The 19,435-nt window shown below is 39.7% G+C and overlaps 1 long non-coding RNA gene across 1 annotated transcript in view; it reads left to right on the top strand.

Moving 5' to 3' along the window:
• Nucleotides 1–19,435, top strand: part of LOC145546144 (uncharacterized) — a 216,245-nt gene that overhangs the window by 192,815 nt on the left and 3,995 nt on the right. Inside the window, exon 6 of the long non-coding RNA XR_014082557.1 lies at nucleotides 16,164–16,226. This is a non-coding gene — a long non-coding RNA (uncharacterized LOC145546144). The remainder of the gene's footprint in view (nucleotides 1–16,163; nucleotides 16,227–19,435) is intronic.

Here is a 19,435-nt window from a genome sequence, read left to right as displayed (position 1 = left end):
GGTGAGGCAGTGCCTTTGGAGAGGGATCCAGCTATGAACCTGTGCTCCCAGCAGCTGGAGGAATGAGCATTGTTGTCTGGGAAGGTGGTTGGGGCAGGGAATCTGGTTGTTGCGTCATGGTATTCACTATAGAAACAATTCAGAATAAATAAGTACCATATTTATAAATTTTTGATAGTTCTCCTGAGCTGCAGACTCATATAGCCCACTATTTCCTGCTTGTGCCTGAAGCACAAGGTGGTGTCTTGTGAAGGGACTGATGAAAGATGAGACGTTAGAGGTGAGCTGAGCTCACAGGAGAGAGGAAACGGTACACCAAGGGGTTCAGGGAAGTCTGATGGGAGCGTGGAGATGGTATAGCACAGGGATAGACCCCTGGAAGCTGTACCATTCAGAGCAGTCATCACAATCCATTGCTCCATGAGGACTAAAGCATGAACCAGTATCAATGGGATGGAGAAGGGCTGAACTTGCAAGACATTTTAGTGGCTTTAGTGGATGAATGTGAGGATAAGGAAAGACTGGAAGCAAAGTCTGTAGTTGTAACTTCAGAGACTGTGAAAGGTGATGCTCAAGGGAGAGTATGGTCATTTTCACTCTATAGAAGCCAGCACGAAATCTTGACTATCTCTTTTTTTTTTTTTTTAAGTTTTGTTTATTTACTTACTTATTTATTTTTGCACTGAGACTTCATTGCTGCACATGGGCATTCTTTAGTTGCGAAGAGGGGGGCTGCTCTTCATTGCAGTGCATGGGGTTCTCATTGTGGTGGTTTCTATTGTTGTGGAGCACACGCTCCAGAGCTCGAGCTCAGCAGTTGTGGTCCAGGGTCTTAGATGCCCTGTATCATATGAAATCTTCCCAGGCCAAGGATCAAACTCATGTCTCTTACATTGGCAGGAGGATTCTTTACTACTGGACCACCAGGGGAGTCCTTGACTATTTTTTTAATTAACAAAACAAAATTCTTATTCTTTCTTTCTTTCCTCCTTTCATTCCTTCCTTTAATTTTTCTTTTATTTGAAGAAACTTTCTATTGCTTCCTCCTGTCCCTTAAAATGAGTTGTTCTTTCCATCTATAATTGTTTTTTTTCATTTATCTATTTTAACAAGAATTTCTTTCATCATATCTTCCCTTTTTCAGTTATAAATCTGAATGTACCCAAACAAAATATACACCTCAGTAAAACCAAGCAAAGTTTTAAGGCACAGATAGGAAATCCATTTTTTAAAAATATTTTCATTTTTTAGCAGTTCTGTCGTGGTTCTACACTGTAAGTTCTAATAACAACTTGCACTGTAGGTGCAATTAGAGGTGACAGGAAGTGTGCTGGACTTGGGGACAATGTCACCTTGTGAGTGGCTGGTTGCTCTCAGATATATAGATATAAAGATCGTTTACTAAGGCCGGATCTGAGTGACCATCTTAAATCCCTTAGTTTACTCAAAGAGTGAGATGTTATGCAGCTCTGATCTTTTTACTACACCCCTTTTCTTTTCTGGAGCAAAGATTAGAATCTAGCCTTCTTCAGGCTGCATTTTTGCCAAGCAAATGGAAAACTTCTAATAGTGTAGAAATTTGTTTTTAAAAGGGAAAAAAGTTAGTAATGAAGTGAGAACACATCAGTGTAGAAGACACTGAGGTTGTGTACACTCAGGGCAGCCAGAGCAAATCATCATTCATTGAATAACATTTATATTCCCTGTGTGCCAGGCATTGTCCTAGCTCTGCCAAAAATACAAAGGGGAAGAGATAGATGAGGTCTGTCTCTCACAGAATGTACCTCCTAATTAAGGGAAACAGAAAAGAAGAAATAATAAGATAGCTTCTGATGTTTGCAAGTGCTTGGAAGAAAATAAAAGTTGGAATTCATTTGTTTATCCAGTCCTTTCTTCCTATTTCAAAAGGCTGCCTTGGTGAGAAACTGGGTCTTTTAGGGACCTAGAAATGAGATAATGTGAACCCAAACTTACTGCCTAAATAGGTAAATTGATAGACTTTATTTGTTGGGTAGGGAGGATGGGATTTTAAAACTATGAGTATAAATAGGATAGATTAAATTTAAACTCCTTCCTAAGACTGATATCAGGCATTGTCTACGAAAGCATTGTTTAATATTAACAATTAGCTAGTAAAAATTGTGGTGGGCACTGTTTCAGTCAACTGCCACTTAAGTGACTCATGGGGAGAGCAAGGCTCTCTGTTCCCTGTGTGAGGACCCAGCTGGTGCTCAGAGCACACTGAACAGTCTGCCCACACCAGCCCGTCTCTCCCTCAAAAGCTGAGTTTCCCACTGTCTGAGAGTCAGAATCGTTTATTCTCTAATATATTTGTGCCAGTTTTACTTGTTATTAAAATTATACAATTTAATATGACACAACTAATGAAACATGTGTCTAGAAAAAGAGAGAATTATTGCAATGAAATTTAAATAGAATGCTTTGGAAAGACTCAATGTCAAATGAATTAATTAGCAAAAATTGGGAAAAATAATAAAATCTACCATATTTTGCTCATGAGTATATTTAAGTTCTCACTCACTACAAAGAAATAAAAAATGAAAGTGAAAAATGAGGTCTTATGGGTGTGTCTTTGGGTAAAAAATGTAGCTTTGGAACCTTTCCAGTGAATTCAATGATGAGGGAAAGTGCCATGACAGTTGAGCACACTTACATTTATTTAAGGTAAAATGCTTGTAACATAAATGTATCCTTCCCCTCACGCCCCTCCCATCTCTGATTAGCCCATTAATTAGCAGTTCTGATTGTGTTGCAGATTTTTACTGTATTGTAAACTGTGTGTTCAGTGCAGCGGGGACTCACAATCCCTCCATTCAGAGAGCTCCAGAGCATAGTCCTAACATTATTAGATAAGAATTTATGTCTTCCAATAATTCCTTAACCTGAGCCAAATATCGTTTTCACCATTTGCACAGCAGAAGCAAAGAAAATATTTTCACTTTTCAGTAGCACCTTTCCTTTGAGAATATCAAAGTTCTTTAAAGGACAAATTTCTGATTGAGCAATAATGCTCATCTCCCCAGAGAGAGGTGGACAGAGAGGATTTATTATCCCCTCACTGAGGATGTTAGACTCATGTTAAGTAGCTAACAGATGTCTCCGTGCTGTCTCTCAGGAGAATTATGTTTCTGCTAATCTCCTGGCCACACTGTGTCCTGTTCCCTATTCTTCATAATTCCCAGTATTACAGAGAACTATTTGAGCGTGAAAAGGGCATTGGTCCAAGGCCAGGACACATGGGCTCAGACCCGGGCTGTGCCACTAACTTGTGTGGCCTTGGACATTTTGGTTAGCCTTTCTGTGCCTCAGATCCTGTAAGATGAGGATGATGGAACTTATCCACCAGCCAACCAGGCTGGGAAAAAAATGTTTGTCAAACAAATATGGACATTGTCCATATCCACTGTGGATAGTGAAACAACAGTGGCCTGATATGTTTCATTTCGTTTACCTTATTTCCATTTCAAAACATGGGCCCACTTTTTGTTACGATATTTTTGATCATGTGCTGATTCATAGGTTCCAGTTTGAACTTTCTTTCTTGAGAGCAGAAGTGAAAGTCCTTCTTCAAATGCTTTTATCCCAATCTTGCCCATTACCCATCTTTACCATCGTCTAGTGACGGTGCTAGACTCATGGCTAGAGTATGTAAGGAAACAGTAAGACTAGTAGGATATCGATCTAATTGAACTCTGAACTGTAAGGTGCCAGTAAGTGGTGGCTGCCTCCTAAAGGTTTTGAATGACTTATTGTATCTCTTCACTTATTCACAGAAATATTGCTGATAATGGCCAGAAAAGAAGAAAAAAGTGAAATATACTTAATTTCTAACAATAGGAAAGTATTCAAATAAACGATGGTATTTCCATACAATGTTAGGCCATTGTTGTGAGTGAATATTTATAAAAAGATGTTGCACATGAATATTTGTTGGCGTAAACTGACAGGCATGGTTAAGTGAAAAAGCAATCCCAAATGGGCAATGACAACACAATCTCATCATTATTTAATAAAACAGGTATTGGAATAAAATGTATTTAGAAGGATATACAGTGGCTATCTCTGGGTGTTGGAATTACAGAAATAAAATTTTCTTTCTTTATATTCAATACTTCTCTGCTTTTGCTAAATTTCTGTGATGGACATATGTTGCTTTTGGCAAAAGAAAAAAACTGATTTAAATTAAAATTGTATTAATGCAAAAGCTGCTTGTGGGAATGAATACTAACATTTTGAAAAAATTAAATGCCAGCTCTAAGGATGGAAAAATACTTTAAAATAGGAAGGATAAATTTCATTCATTTTTAAAAGGATGGAACAGGTAAATGTATTGCTGAGTCCATTTGCTGTTCACCTGAAAGTATCACAACATTGTTAATTGGCTATACTCCAATACAAATAAAAAGTTTTTTTTTTTAAAAAAAGGATAGAGTCATTTAATGACAAATGCTTGAAATAAAGTACCAATTGCAAACTTATTTCTTCTTAGCTGAATTCTACCTTAAATTGCTTCTAAAAGTGGGCTTACATCATGATAAATAAGCATGATATTTTGAAATGTCTAAATTAAACAATAATAAATAATAGTACAATGTAATTTTTTTTTCTTTTCTGCCAAAACATCACTATAAAACAAATCACCTTCTAAGAGAGCAGATGTATTTATTTTTCTTATCATAATTAAAGCCATAGATTACCAAGTGCCTTCTGTGTGCCCATGTGTCAGATACTTGGACTGTTAAATTTACTGGTTAATTTATTTAATTATAACTCTCAGGAGAAAGGTGTTATTGTTTTCATTTTATAGTAGCTGAAAACTAAAACCTCCAAAATTGTTTCTTACCCAACCATAAGTAGCAGAACCACACACCTTTCAAAAATTACTTAATAAATATTTGTTCAATCCACTCTGTGCTTGAGCAAACTCAGGGAGATGGTGAAGGACAGGGAAGCCTGTCCAAGGAAGCTGCAGTTCATGGGGTCACAAAGAGTTTGACATGACTTAGTGAATGAACAATAACAACAACAACAACAACTCTGTGCTAGCCATCATGTGTGTGTGCTGGGAATGTACCAGTGAACAAGATGCTGTGGTCCCATCATTCAGAAAAGCATGGATTCTAGTCAGATGACATGGAGCAAATAACTATAAGTTTGATGAATCTTACAAAACAAGAAACACAGGATGTGAGGGAAAAGTTAATCTGGTTTGCAACATCTGTCGTATGTATTAAACATTTAAACTGAGATATGAGTAGGAGTTAACTGGGGGGAAGAGAGTAGGCGTGAAAGAGTATTCCTGGTAGTGGGAATGGTACATGCTAATGCACAGAGATGATATTTTGCTACAACAATTTGGCATAGATCTCTACAAGAAAGTTGGAAATATCAAGGGAACATTTCATGCAAAGATGGGCACAATAAAGGACAGAAATGGTAAAGACCTAACAGAAGCAGAAGAGATTAAGAAGAGGTGGCAAAAATACACAGAAGAACTATACAAAAAAGGTCTTAATGACCTGGATAACCATGAAGTGTGGTTACCACCTAGAGCTAGACATCCTGGAGTGTGAAGTGGGCCTTAGGAAGCATCACTATGAACAAAGCTAGTGGAGGTGATGGAATTCCAGCTGAGCTATTTCAAATCCTAAAAGATGAAGACGTTAAAGTGCTGCACTCAATATGCCAGCAAATTTGGAAAACTCACCAGTGTCCAGAGGACTGGAAAAGTTCAGTTTTCACTCCAATCCCAAAGAAGAGCAACCAAAAAATATTCAAACTACTACACAATTGCTCTCATTTCACATGCTAATAAGGTTAACATCCTTCCAGCTAGGCTTCAGCAGTATGTGAACTGAGAACTTTCAGATGTTCAAACTGGATTTAGAAAAGGCAGAGGAACCAGAGATCAAATTGCCAACTTCTGTTGGATCATAGAAAAAGCAAGGGAATTCCAGAAAAACATCTACTTCTGTTTCATTGACTATGCTAAAACCTTTGACTGTGTGGATCACAACAAACTGAGGAAAACTCTTAAAGAGATGGGAAGACCAAACCACCTTACCTATCTCCTGAGAAACCTGTGTGCGGGTCAAAAAGCAACAGTTAGAACTGTACATGGAACAATGGACTGGTTCCAAATTGGGAAAGGAGTATGTCAAGGCTGTATATCGTCACCCTGTTTATTTAACTTATATGCAGAGTACATCATGTGAAATGCCAGGCTGGATGAATCACAAGCTGGAATCAAGATTGCAGGGAGAAATATCAATAACCTCAGATATGCAGATGATACCACCCTAATGGCAGAAAGTTAAGAGGAACTAAGGAGCCTCTTGATGAGGGTGAAAGAGGAGAGTGAAAAAGCTGGCTTAAAACTCAGCATTCAAAAATGAAGATCAAGGCATCCAGTCCCATGACTTCATGGTAAATAGAAAGGGAAAAAGTGGAAGCGGTGACAGATTTTATTTTCTTGGGCTCCAGAATCACTGTGGATGGTGGCTGCAGTCATGAAATTCAAAGACACTTCTCGGAAGGAAAGCCATGACAAACCATAGACAGTGTATTCAAAAGCAGAGACATCACTTGGCCAACAAAGGTCCATATAGTCATAGCTATGATTTTTCCAGTATTCATGTACAGTTGTGAGAGTTGGACCATGAAGACAACTGAGTGCTGAAGAATTGATGCTTTCAAACTGTGGTGTTAGAGAAGACTCTTGAGAATTCCTTGAACTACAGGGATATCAAATTAGTCAATCCTAAAGGAAATCAAATATTCATTGAAGGACTGATGCTGAAGCTGAAGCTCCAATACTTTGACCACCTGATGTGAAGAACCGACTCCTTGGAAAAGACCCTGATGCTGGGAAACGTTGAACACAAAAGGGAAAGGCGGTGTCAAAGGATGAAATAGTTAGATAGCATCACCAGCTCAATGGACATGAATTTGAGCAAACTCCAGGAGATAGTGGAGAAGGAGAGAGGAGCCTGGCGTGCTGCAGTCCATGGGGTTGCAAAGAGTTGGACAAGACTTAGTGACTGATAACAATTACAACCTGGCGTAATCAACATCTCCACTCTGGCTTAAAACTGCAGGCAGTTTTACTATTTCTTATTTTTTATTTTTCTTATTTCTTGTTCTTTTATTATTTCTTTCATGTGGATCTGCCGATCAGCCACAGCCCAAATGCAATCACACAAGCCCATTTAAGACATCATGTCATGTTCAGGAGAACAGTTCATTGGCTAAAGCAAACTGTATGGCCACACCCCAAATCCAGGAGATATGGAAAATATTTTGCCCACATAGTACTTCAAACTCACATGATAAAAGATATAGATGAAGAATTTAATACAGTAAAAAAAATTGTGAACAGTGATTCAAATAATTTTCCAGGGAGTCTGTTGCTAGTGTGGTTAAAGCATAATGACATGGGGAGAAATACTGCTGGCTGCTCTTATAACTTGTTTACCCTGGGAACTTCTTATTCTAGAGATTATATATGTCTGTGTGCAGGTAAGCTCACTCTAAAAGATAATGGCTTATCCACCTTCTACAAGAACTTTATTTTCAAAGAGTTGACCAACACTGAAGTAACATGGTTATCCCACAGGACAAATATAGTGTTGATTGAATTAAGTGTTCCTCTGTAATGCACAGTGTTGGGTCTCTGTATAACCACAGCACATGCAGAAGCTATGCCGCAAAGGTGTTGAAATCTGTGTTTGGGTCCTTGAGCAAGCAGCATTAAATTTGGTTGCTACTCACTCTCCTGGAATGGAGGTCAGCTATTTTATACACAGTGAATAAGACGAACTAGTCATAAAACGTGAGGAAATATCTAATTTGACCACTTTATCTCAGGAAACACGATCTTCTATTTGGTCACATCGTTTTGACAATGTTGCAAGAATAGTTCAGTTTATTTTTACCCGTCACTGTACAGATGCATTCATCTGCTTTACAAGTGCTAATGCCTGAATGAACAGGTGTGGAGACACGAGTTGGCCAAATATAAACTTGTCCAGTTCATGTGTTTAACAAATGTGGGCTTTTTTTAAAAAAGAAGATTGATTCAACACAGCCAGCCACTGCATTATTAGCTGTAATGGTATATTCTGCCATAGAAAATGGTATTAGTTTCAGCTGAAGCTAATTGCCTTTTTTTTTTTTCCTTTTGCTGATAAGAAGAGATTAAATAGAAATCACCTGAATAATCCTGTTCAAGAGCCAAAATTTCCCTCTCATTTGTAAAAGCTCAGTGTTACAATCTTGAGGATTTAAAACAGAATCTTCTAGTCTTTCTGACAATACTTTCTTCCCACAAAAACAAGATTTCTGTTGGTTAGCCTCCAGTAAATTTCATTATAAATCACGTGTTATTTCAAGGGAAATCAGTGGTTCTAATAAATATAATGGATTTGGAATAATTCTTTCCTCCTCATTTCTATCAAAGTTATGAATGCCTTCTGCTTGGCTAAATTATTGTATCTTATTACTCAGTTTGCAAAACTGCATTTAAGAAAGAATGCGGTTTTCTGGTTTCCTTTCTGATATACTTTGATTCTTCTTATCTGAGCACCTTTTCATTTTTATGGGTGTTTTCTTGCTCTTTTCACCCTGTTTTGTTGTTGTTTAGTTGCTAAGTCATGTCTGACTCTTCTGTAACCACATGAACTGTAGCCTGCTAGGCTCCTCTGTCCATGGGATTTCCCAGGCAAGAATACTGGAATGGGTTGCCATTTCCTCCTCCAGGGGATCTTCCTGATCCAGGAATTGAACCCATGTCTCCTGCATTGGCAAGTGGATTCTTTACCACTGAGCCACCAGGGAAGCCCCATCTAAAATTTATAAGAGATTAATATCTAGAAGATAGTCAAGAAGTCTGTTTACAATTTTTAAAATGAGATTGCTGTACTCCTGAAACCAACACAACATTGTAAATCAACTATACTCCAAAAACCTTTAAAATAGAATAAAATGGAGATAATAACAATAGAAGGTGAAGTGCTCAATGAAGAGCCTAGCATACAGTTAATGATTACCATTTGCTATTAATAGTTTATCTGTTCTTATCCTCTCTGACAAAACATACTCTGTGATGAGCCTGAATTTCCAGTTTCTGTGTGGTTTTATATTGCTAGTTTATAGAGTTACAGAGAAATATATGCGCAAATATCTAGCTAGTCTCACGGCCTTGTTTGGTAAATATCTCTGGATAAGCCATTGGTTAAAATAAAAGTGGGGAGAATATTGTTCTCAGCTCCCATGACACAGAGGTGAGCAAAATGCTACGTGCACCACTGCAGCTGTGGAACCAGCTGCCAAAGGCACCTGCCAGGTGATCTTGCAAGAAGAGTATGCTTCATAGCTTAAGGTGTGGATCTTGTGACTGTCATGTTCCATCCTGCCTGAGACTGGGACCCGGGAGTGCTGTACCCAGAGGATGGAGCGTCTGGGAGGAGCAGCTTTCCACTCCTTAGCTCTTTGTCCAGATGACTTGTATAACTGTGGTTGACGGGAGGACCACTTGGGCCAGCCCTGTCCTGCTGGGTTTCCTGGTGACTCCTTTACCCAAGGGGCAGACTGGCCACAGAGAGATGGCTTTGCTCACAGCCAACCAAACTTGCTCTCTGAAAGCAGAGCTTTGTCTTTTTCTGCTTCATGACCACAGCTTTGGGGAAGGTTTTGGCTCTCCAAGTGTGGCCCAAAAGCATGGATGATGACACACAGGGCAGAAGGCAGTGAGCTGTACCTGGGTTCAGTGACCTGAGCTGGGTCTACTCCTTGGCCTTGCAGAGAGATAAAGTTGTCCTTCTGATAGGGGAAGAAGGGAAACCAATGATAAACTCCAGGCTGGGCACTTTGCCACACACTGTCTCCTTCAATTCCCTACAAACCTGTAGGATGAGCTTTCTTATCCCCATTTTACAACTGCAGCTTGCTGCTGCTGCTAAGTCGCTTCAGTTGTGTCCGACTCTGTGTGACCCCATAGACGGCAGCCCACCAGGCTCCCCTGTCCCTGGGATTCTCCAGGCAAGAACACTGGAGTAGGTTGCCATTTCCTTCTCCAATGCATGAAAGTGAAAAGTGAAAGTGAAGTTGCTCAGTCATGTCCAACTCTTAGCGACCCCATGGACTGCAGCCTACCAGGCTTCTCTGTCCATGAGATTTTCCAGGCAAGAGTACTGGAGTGGGTTGCCATTGCCTTCTCTGGAAAACTGCAGCTTAGAGAGAGAAAATTACCCAGGTGGTAAGCAGCCAACTGGGATTTGAACCCTAGATCTGTTTGACTCCGAGACCCAATGGTGATTGGTTTTCTTTGTTACTGCACTACTCTATACCTGTGAACTCAGACTGGAGTGGGTGGGACTGGGTGGATCAATGGCTTGGTGGAGTCCAGGTAAGAATGCATGGCCAGTTCCATCTGTATCTGAACTTGGTGGGCAGTTCAGTTAGTTTTAGAAAGCTAATTACATTTAATGCTGCATCTGAACATGTGTTCTTCTGGTTAGCTGGTTTTAGCTGTGGCTTTGATTTCTCAGCAGAAGCTATATTCTTATGAAATAATGGCACCCTTTAAGTGTTGTATTTTGCTTGTCATTTAGAGAAGCCCACACTTCCAGGAGACACACTATATCCCAAGGATGGATTCCTGGCCCAAGAAGGAAACCATGTAGGCCCTCCAAGGTAGAAAGCACTTGATCCCAGGTAGAATTTCATTTCTCTGTGCTTTGGGGATCTGACAGGTGTTTTGAAAAACTGGCTTCACTAGCCATTAACAGAGATATCTCTTGCTCACACATCTGCAACTGACTTTTCTTTGTGCTTGAGAAATCACATGTTTTTTTGTACCGTGCTGTTCAGAGGTCAGCAGGATTGCCAGAGCCACATGTTCTTGGCCATGTCTCTAAGACCCGAGTCAATGACTAATAACAATAATAATCATGATAGGGATCATTGCAAACCATTCACTCTGTGTTTGCCATGTGCTGGGCCATGTAGCAAATTCACTTTATATTCATGACAACCCACTGAAGTACAGGTATATCTCAGAGGTATTTTGGATTTGGTTCCAAACCACTGAAAAAAATAAAGTGAATATTGCAATAAAATGAGTCACACGAGTTTTGGGATTTTCTAGTATGTTGAAAAATAATGTTTATACTATACTGCCATAGTATTATGTCTAAAAAAAAGTACACACTTCAATTAAGATTTACATTATTTAAAAAATAGGCTATTACTAAAATTGCTAACCTTCATCTGAGCCTTCAGCAAGTCATATTAGTAACATCTAAGATCACCGATCACAGATCACCATAACAAACATAATAATAACAAGAAAGTTTGAAATATTGTGAGAATTACTAAAATGTGACACAGAGTTATGAAATGAGCCAATGCTATTGGGGAAATAACAACAATAGACTTGTTCAATGAAGGGTTGCCACAAACATTCAATGTGTAAAAAATGCATTATCTGCAAAGCACAGTAATGTGAAGTCCAATAAAGCAAGGTATGCCTGTGTGTATTATTTAGGATGGGGTTGACTGCAAGTAGCAGAAATTCAGCTTCAATGGCTTAACCAGATGAGAGACTTATTTTTCTCATAGGCTAAGAAGTCTAGCAGTAAGTACTTCAGGGGGAGTATGCAGGCTCCATCAAGAACCCAGGGTCCTTCTCTGCCGGGAGCCTCATATTTGCAACACAGCTGCTCTGCTTTGTGTATTACACCTGATATTTAGACAGAAAGAAGGAAAATGGGTAAAGACTAAGTGGGAAAAACCAAAACGGTGGATGTAAGCTGAATATTTTACCTCTAACAAGTTTTCTCAGAAACCCTAGCTGGCGCTTTCAGTTGTACCTCACTGTCCAGAACTGTATTGCATGCCCACGCCTAACTGCAAGGGAGTCTGGCAACCCAAAAATGTATAAGTGAGCACCTTGGTTAGGAAGGAAGGAGGAATGGGTACTGGCTTGGTAACCAACAGGGCCTGGCTTAGGTAGTTAATATTTGTTCAAAATTTATAGACAAGAAAAGTGAAATTACAGAAGTAATTCTGTTACTCCCAGCTAAGGAGTGACAGGGCCCAGACCTAAATCCAGGTATGTCTGATTCTAAAGCTGCATTCCTAAAAGCTCTGCTAGAATTTGTTCCTGATGCTTGTGGGTATTTGGGATGGAGAACAGAGAACTTTGGGGGGCTCTCCCAGGGAACAAAAAAGAGGAGTGATTTGTCAACTTCTTGAGAATTGTGTGAAGATCAACACTTGGAAGATATGAAAAGGCAGATTATGGCACAAGGTGAGGAAGTGATTCTAACAGTAATTAACTGTTCTATGGGCTGGGTAGCAAACTCTCATCTGTGTAGAGATGAGATTACCTATCAGAGAAGATCACTGAACTGATCATGAGTTTGGATCTATTGTGAGTTCAAGATCCTGGGTCTAAGAAACAAAAGTGCTGATATAGAACAATTGTGATAGAGGAAGCCTTCTGGATCTAGTGTAAAAGCCTCCTGATTTGTTAGAGCTAGAACGATTATACAATTTATGGTCCAACCTGAGGCATTTTTTAGAGTAAAAAGGGAGTTATCGCTAATTACCCTGGGACTTCCCTTGTGGCTCAGATGGTAAAGAATCTGTCTACAATGAAGGAGACCTGGGTTTGATCCCTGGATTGGGATGATCCCCTGGAGAAGGGAATAGCTACCCACTCCAGTATCGTTGCCTGGAGATTTCTATGGACCGAGGAGCCTGGTGGGCTACAGTGCATAGGGTTGCAAAGAGTCAGACGGGACTGAGAGACTAACACTACTGCTACTACTACCCTGGGACAAAAGGCATATACAAGGATCACCACAGACTTGTGGGTACCCAAAGAATAGGCTTCTGATGAATAAAGTAATAGAGAGGCCTGGACTTGATAGGGGGAAGCAGCTAGAGGAATTGTCAGAAAGAACAGACACCCCCAAGCCAGATCCCATTTCCATAGGTTGGACCTTCCAAGAGACCTTCTTTGTCTGTGACACAGTTCAGTGGTTGGTGTTGAAATGTGATGGGCAGGGACAACATGTAACATTAAAACATTCACTTGACACAGACCCTTATGCCTGAGTCCCTCTAGCATGACTTTTTATAAGAGTTGCTGAGCATGGATCATGCTGTGTTCCTTCCTGAGTCATGAACCAGAACCATTCTGGGCTGGAAAGGAAATTGGATTTCATATATCCCCAAATCCTTCTCAGCCTTTAAAAACTGCCTTTCTGCTTAGCTCAGTGACCTTGGGCAAGTCACAACCTCTCTCTATGCTTTGGTTTTTCCTTTAGTGGAAGTAGAATGGAAATAATTGTTACCCAAGAGAAAAAAAAATGATTCAAGATTTTCCAGTGAAAGATGCCACATGGAGCCAAGTGATATTATTATTTTTATGACAGTTATTAGCAGAGCTGCTTCTTGTCCCATCCCCTCTCATTAGGCCACTGAGCATGAATAAACACAGGTCCAGCCAGTGGCTGGTATTTGATGATGTTGGCACTGGAGATGAAAGGAAGGAATTTCTCTCTGGTTTGTGTTTCACTATTAACCTCCTCATGCCTGGATCTCAGTGTTTACATATGTGGTAACTGGGCACCAGTGGGAATCTCAGCCAGTGGTTTCATAACAGAGGTAGCCTATTCAGGAAGGCTTTTAATAATGATGCTATTAAAATATTATCTTCAATCCTTCCTTAATTCCTTTATTCAGTAGACATTGATTGTCTCTGTATGCCAGGTTCTCTTTCCCAAGCATATAGCAAGATGTATAATGGCACACATTAAGCTCTCTGATGTTTGTGGAATCAAAGAATATGTCAGAGGAGAGCTGGTTTTCTGCTGCAATTTTATATCTCTCTTACCTATCTTTTTTTCCCTTTTTTAAAAGATACCTTTATTGAGTCTCTTACCTATCTTGATCGCTGAGAAACATTTATAAATGCGAAAGTGCTTTTGCTATCTATTTCTGGAAAAGTCAAGACCAAATTCTTTTCTTAAAAAATTGAAAAAAAAAAAAATTGAGGTATAGTTTATTTACCACATTATAGTTTCAGGTGTACAACATAGTGATTCAAAATTTGTATAGCTTATACTTCATTTATAGTTGCTATAAAATATTGGCTATTTACCCTGTGCAATATTGTGGCTTATTTAATTTATACATAGTCTTTTGTACCTCTTAATCCCCTATCCCTATCTTACCCCTCCCCTCTTCCCACAGGTATCAATTATTTTAATACAGCATAAAAGAATCTTTAGTCTTTGCTCCCTTTTCTGTCTCATCTCTCATCAAGCCTCTTTTAGGACCACCAAGGTCCAGCAATTGGGCCTATCTGGCAGGCCCTTGAATATTTAATAAATATATTAGATTTTGTAGGTATTATGGTCTCTGTTGCAGCTAATCAGTGCTGCTGCTATAACATGAAAGCAGCCATGGACAAAATATACATGGGTGGGCATTGTTGTGTCCAAATAAAACTTTATTTACAAAAACAGGTGGTAGGTTGCATTTGGTCCATGGCTCTGGTTTGCTGATCTCTGCTTTAGATCTTAGCTCACGCTAGGTTCTTTCACTTCCTACATTAAAAACCTCTTCTTCCCCTATTTTTCTGTCCATTGCCTATTGATCACCTCAAGCCTGAGACCTTTCTCTACCACCCTAGGTAGAACTGACCACTCACACCACTGTATTCTACACCTGCCACCTGCTTATCTGTGTTTTCTCCCCTTACTTGGTTGTAAGCTTTATTCCTTCATTCATGCATCCTTTGATTCACTCATTGAATGTTATTTAATGAGCGCGTGCTATGGGGCAGAGTTGATGACTTTTTAGTCTTTGTACAGCACCTAGGTGGAAGCCTAGCCCTTCATATGTAACTAATATGTGCTTTTTGAATAAAAGGAGGTAGAATATAGAAAAGTCTACTGCTAAGAGGTATCTGTGTCTTGAGTATAAGTGCCTAAAAGTAGGGGATTACTTTGATTTTGAAATCTCTCCATTGTGCTGAAGGCTTTAAGGCATTTGAAACATTCCTTCCAAGGTTTCTATAGCCTGGTCTGGCATAGTTCAGTGGCTCCTACCTACTGTCCATCTTCATCTTCTTTCCTAAGTCCCTGGGGTCCTACTTCTGGTGACCCTATATGGCAGGATCAAGAGCAGTGGCACCAACTCCTAGACTCCTTCATGGGCAGGACTCATGTGGGACTGAAGTTTACCAACACAGTGCAGTGGTTTCTTGCTTTCATTTTAAATAGAAGATCTGGTCTTTCCATTGTTTCCTGAGCGAGCCCTTACTGTTGTTGTTTAATCACTAAGTCGTGTCCTATTCTTTTGTGACCCCATGGACTGTAGGCCTCTAGGCTCCTCTGTCCATGGGATTTTCCAGGCAAGAATACTGGAGTGGGTTGCCATTTCCTTCTCCAGGGGATCTTCCCAACCCAGGGCTTGAACCCGTGTCTCCTGCTTTGCAGGCAGATTCTTTACCACTGAGCCACTAGGGAAGCCCGAGCAAGCCCTTAGCCCAGGGCTATCTGGACTAAGAAGCTTAAACAGCCCACAGCATGAGAGTATTGACATTGCCTCCTTGCAGAGTCTAAACCTAATTTTTTTTTTTAATCTACAGTTTCTGACTCTTTGAGAATGATTCTGAGATAAATGGAAAAATGAAGCTCCTTGGTTACTCATATTATGACAATTACTTTATGGATCCTTGGAGTCCCAAAATATTTGAAGCAGGACATAAGCTGTTTTCTTAAATTTGAAACCCATTCTACATGTAAGCAGAACATTTATTTAATTGGTTCTCACCAATGAAACCAAAATTACTTTATTCCATTCAACCCAGTCAGATGTAAATTTTCAGTGGTTACCAGAAGGTTATGGGTTTGTGGTCAGAGGCAGGGAAAAGAAAATGGTTACAGCTGGTGTCAAAACAAACACAAAACCTCCACATGTTGCTCTTGTTACAAGAGCAAATAGGAAAGGAGCCCTAACTGGAGATTGTAGCACAGAGTGTGCGTTGGGTAAATTCTAGAGAAACTAGAGAGACTATTCTGGATCTCTTCATTTGTTTGTTTGTTTTGTTTTGTTTTTTAATACAGGAAGCCAGTGAGGAAAGTGGCAGCTGAGCAGAGTACAAGATTGTCATTCATGAACTCCCACAGGTAATAGAAAATTAAATAAATCAAAGTTCATTGTGACAGAGCCCTTTTCACAGATGCATCTGTAATCTGCCTGGCCTGACATTTTAAGACTGGTTACTTTTGTGAGGGAATACCCGCAAGAAGAAATCATGTCCCTGGTGATTTGGAGGAGGAAGGGCGGGGGATGGGTAATAAATTGACCTTTGGTTACAAAAAGAAAAATAAAGCAGTGTTGCTAAATGACCAAGGCCACAGAGGGTAGTAAACACAGCAAGGGCATAGTGGAGAATGTGTGGTATTCGTGAGCTAACCCCATTGCAACACTCACGCAATGTGGTGGTAAGAAACTTCTGGCAAGTTCCTCCTTTAGCAAGTCGCTGTCAAGTATATTTTGAATGGATTCATAATAACGTCTGCGTGTGTGTGTACGTCTAAGTGGGCAAGACATTGGCAAATGAATTTCATTTAAAAAATGAGATGCTTGACAGGTATTATGGTTTAAAATAAAATATAGTCTTCACTTTGGTTTCTAGCGTGAGTAAATACTTTACTTTTGGCAATTCTCACCAAAACTTGAGCGTCACTGTTTGAGAATGTTTATCAGAATTAAAATTCACATATCCTTTGATTTTGAAATTTCATTTTAAGGCACTGATTCATGGTTCTATTCAGATGTGTGCAAAAATACGTTTGTGGGAGCAAAGGACTGAAAACTACCCATTTGTCCATCAGCAGGGGGGTTGGGTAAACTTGGGGACATTCACACAGTGGGATATAGTGCAGCTGTTGAAATAAAAGAGGTAAATCTAAGTGTATGGATTTGCAATGAACTCCACAATTCCTTAAGTTTCACTAAGGAACAGAGGAGTATGTATAAGAAAGGGAGGGGCACATATGCTTGTATATACATAGAATACTTCTGGAAGGATGCCCAAGAAATACAATAGCGGATGCCTCTATGGAAATGACTGTGAGACTGGGTTCCACAGGTTGATAGAAATTTACTTTCTTCTGCTTATGCTTTGCACTGCTTGAAATTTTTATTGGCCTGGCACACAAATCATTTTTAAAACAGAATTCCAAAGGAAATGTCATTCTTCCCAATTAATTGGGTTTTGCTGGTATTGGTATCAGTGCCCAGAGAAATAGGCTGAACTATATGGTTTGATTCATGGACCGAATGCTTTAAAACCCTACAGGAGAAGGCATTTTTCAGTTAAGTGTGTATTTGGGAAGAGTATTTCAGTAACTAATGAATAATAAAAAACATTGATTTGAGACTGCTATTTTTATGCTGACAATTTGGAATCCCAGAGAGGTGTGTAGAAGTTCATGGCATGGCAAAGTTCCTTGCAGGTTGAAGGGTCGCCCTGACCTGCAAAATCATTGATTAAATACTTCTAACTTCTTGTGCATTCTAATTTCATAGCTTTCATCATTGCCATTTCTTTCTTTGCCAGTGGATGACTGAAGAATGATTGAGAGGATAAACAGCCATTGATTTATTTACATTAAATAATACCCTGCTTGCTCCCAGGAGCTGATAAACTCAGTGGCCCTTAGAAACCAGTCACATGACAGCAACTTAGCAACCTCCCTCTGAAGTCAGGCTCACCAGCTATGGTGGGAGGGGAATGATAAGCACAGAAGAATAGGGGCTAACATGCATTCTTTTCTGAGACTCGCTGCTGAATCAACACACCGTGTTTTGGGACAGGGTATATAGCAGGGTACCCTTCGTTTAACCTTTAATAGCCTTTGTTATCTCTTGTAATGTTAGGCTTACTGTTAATTAATACTTTCTTTGTCCATGCCTTCTCGTTTCTGAAACAGTGTTAGCTCTTTCAGTGCTAGACTGGTGTCTTCATTTATTCATTAGTTCATTTATGGAACAAATATTTAATGCATTGCTGCCACACGTGGATGTTTTGCTAAGCCCTAGGGGATGTAAAGATGAATACTACTGGCTTTCAAGTCACTTAAACCTACTAGTCTCTTCAACTCTGATAGTCGCATTCAGATTTATATCTCCCAATGTTATTTACAAAGAAATGTTTAATGAATTTCAAAAAATTGAGAAATTTCTCATTCTGTGAACCCAGAACTGTGTCATGATACTGTAGGTGCACATTTTTACCAATGAGATTTGAGTAAATCTCAGTTTCTTAAGATCGCTTCAATAATAGCCTTTAGAAACACAATTCCTTCTTTAGATCAGACATTTCTAGACCTGGGAATGAACACTTTTAGGGCTGGCATTGAGGACGACAATTATTATAACCCAACAATAGCCAGGGCTGTAAACTCCTGAGGAAGTAGGCTCATTTTCACATGGACAAACAGCTCCACTAACAAAGAACTCAGGAAGAGAGAAGGCAGTCCAGGAAGCTAACATTTCCTGAATGCCCACTTAGGGCCTGGAGTCCCACATGCTTCACTTCATTCAGGGAACAACTACCCAACAAACACAGTGATATGGATGTGGAGAGAAAGAAAGGAGTGTTTTCAGGACTGGCCTGGTTGTTAGTGGGTCACAGATATATTTATAGGTATGCATGTATGTACTTCTAACGTAAAATTAAATATTTACCAAGCACTCTTCTAGGTGCTTGGTGCCTAAAGAGGGATAAGCCATAGTCTGTGCCCTGAATGAGGCAAGTGATATAAAGAAACACAAAGTTAAATAGCCACATGGAAACTATATAACAGCACTCAAGAGGATTTTAGAGCTGACTGGATCCACAGTGAACGTTTAACCTAGAGTTTGCTAAAATGGTGTATGCACCTCATTGGTGGCATGCATGAAGATGTTATAAAAAATATTTTGAAATTTCATTAAATATTTATTTTAACATGCATTAGAAAAACCTATAATTACGGTATCCAACCCTTGAGTATATGGATATTTCCTCTGTGAGGCTACATATGAAAGTGAGTTGATTTGAAGATTATCTGAAGGAAAATATCAAGTAAATAACCAGGATGGGATTTAGTGCGTGCTGTGTGTGCTAAATTGCTTCAGTCGTGTCTGACTCTGTGTGACTCTATGGACTATAGCCTGCCTGGCTCCTCTGTCCATGGGATTCTTCAGACAAGAATACTACAGTGTGTTGCCATTCCCTTCTCCAGGGGATCTTGCTGAGCCAGGGATCAAACCCGTGTCTCTTATGTCTCCTGCACTGGCAGGCAGGTTCTTTACTACTAGCGCCACCTGGGAAGCTGTGATTCAG

This window comes from Giraffa tippelskirchi, chromosome 4 (genome assembly GCF_054371585.1).
Source record: "Giraffa tippelskirchi isolate mGirTip1 chromosome 4, T2T-mGirTip1v1.2.pri, whole genome shotgun sequence".
NCBI classification, from domain to species: domain Eukaryota; kingdom Metazoa; phylum Chordata; class Mammalia; order Artiodactyla; family Giraffidae; genus Giraffa; species Giraffa tippelskirchi.
Note: the sequence above shows the minus strand (reverse complement) of the source record. Positions and strands in the feature narration are given on the sequence as shown.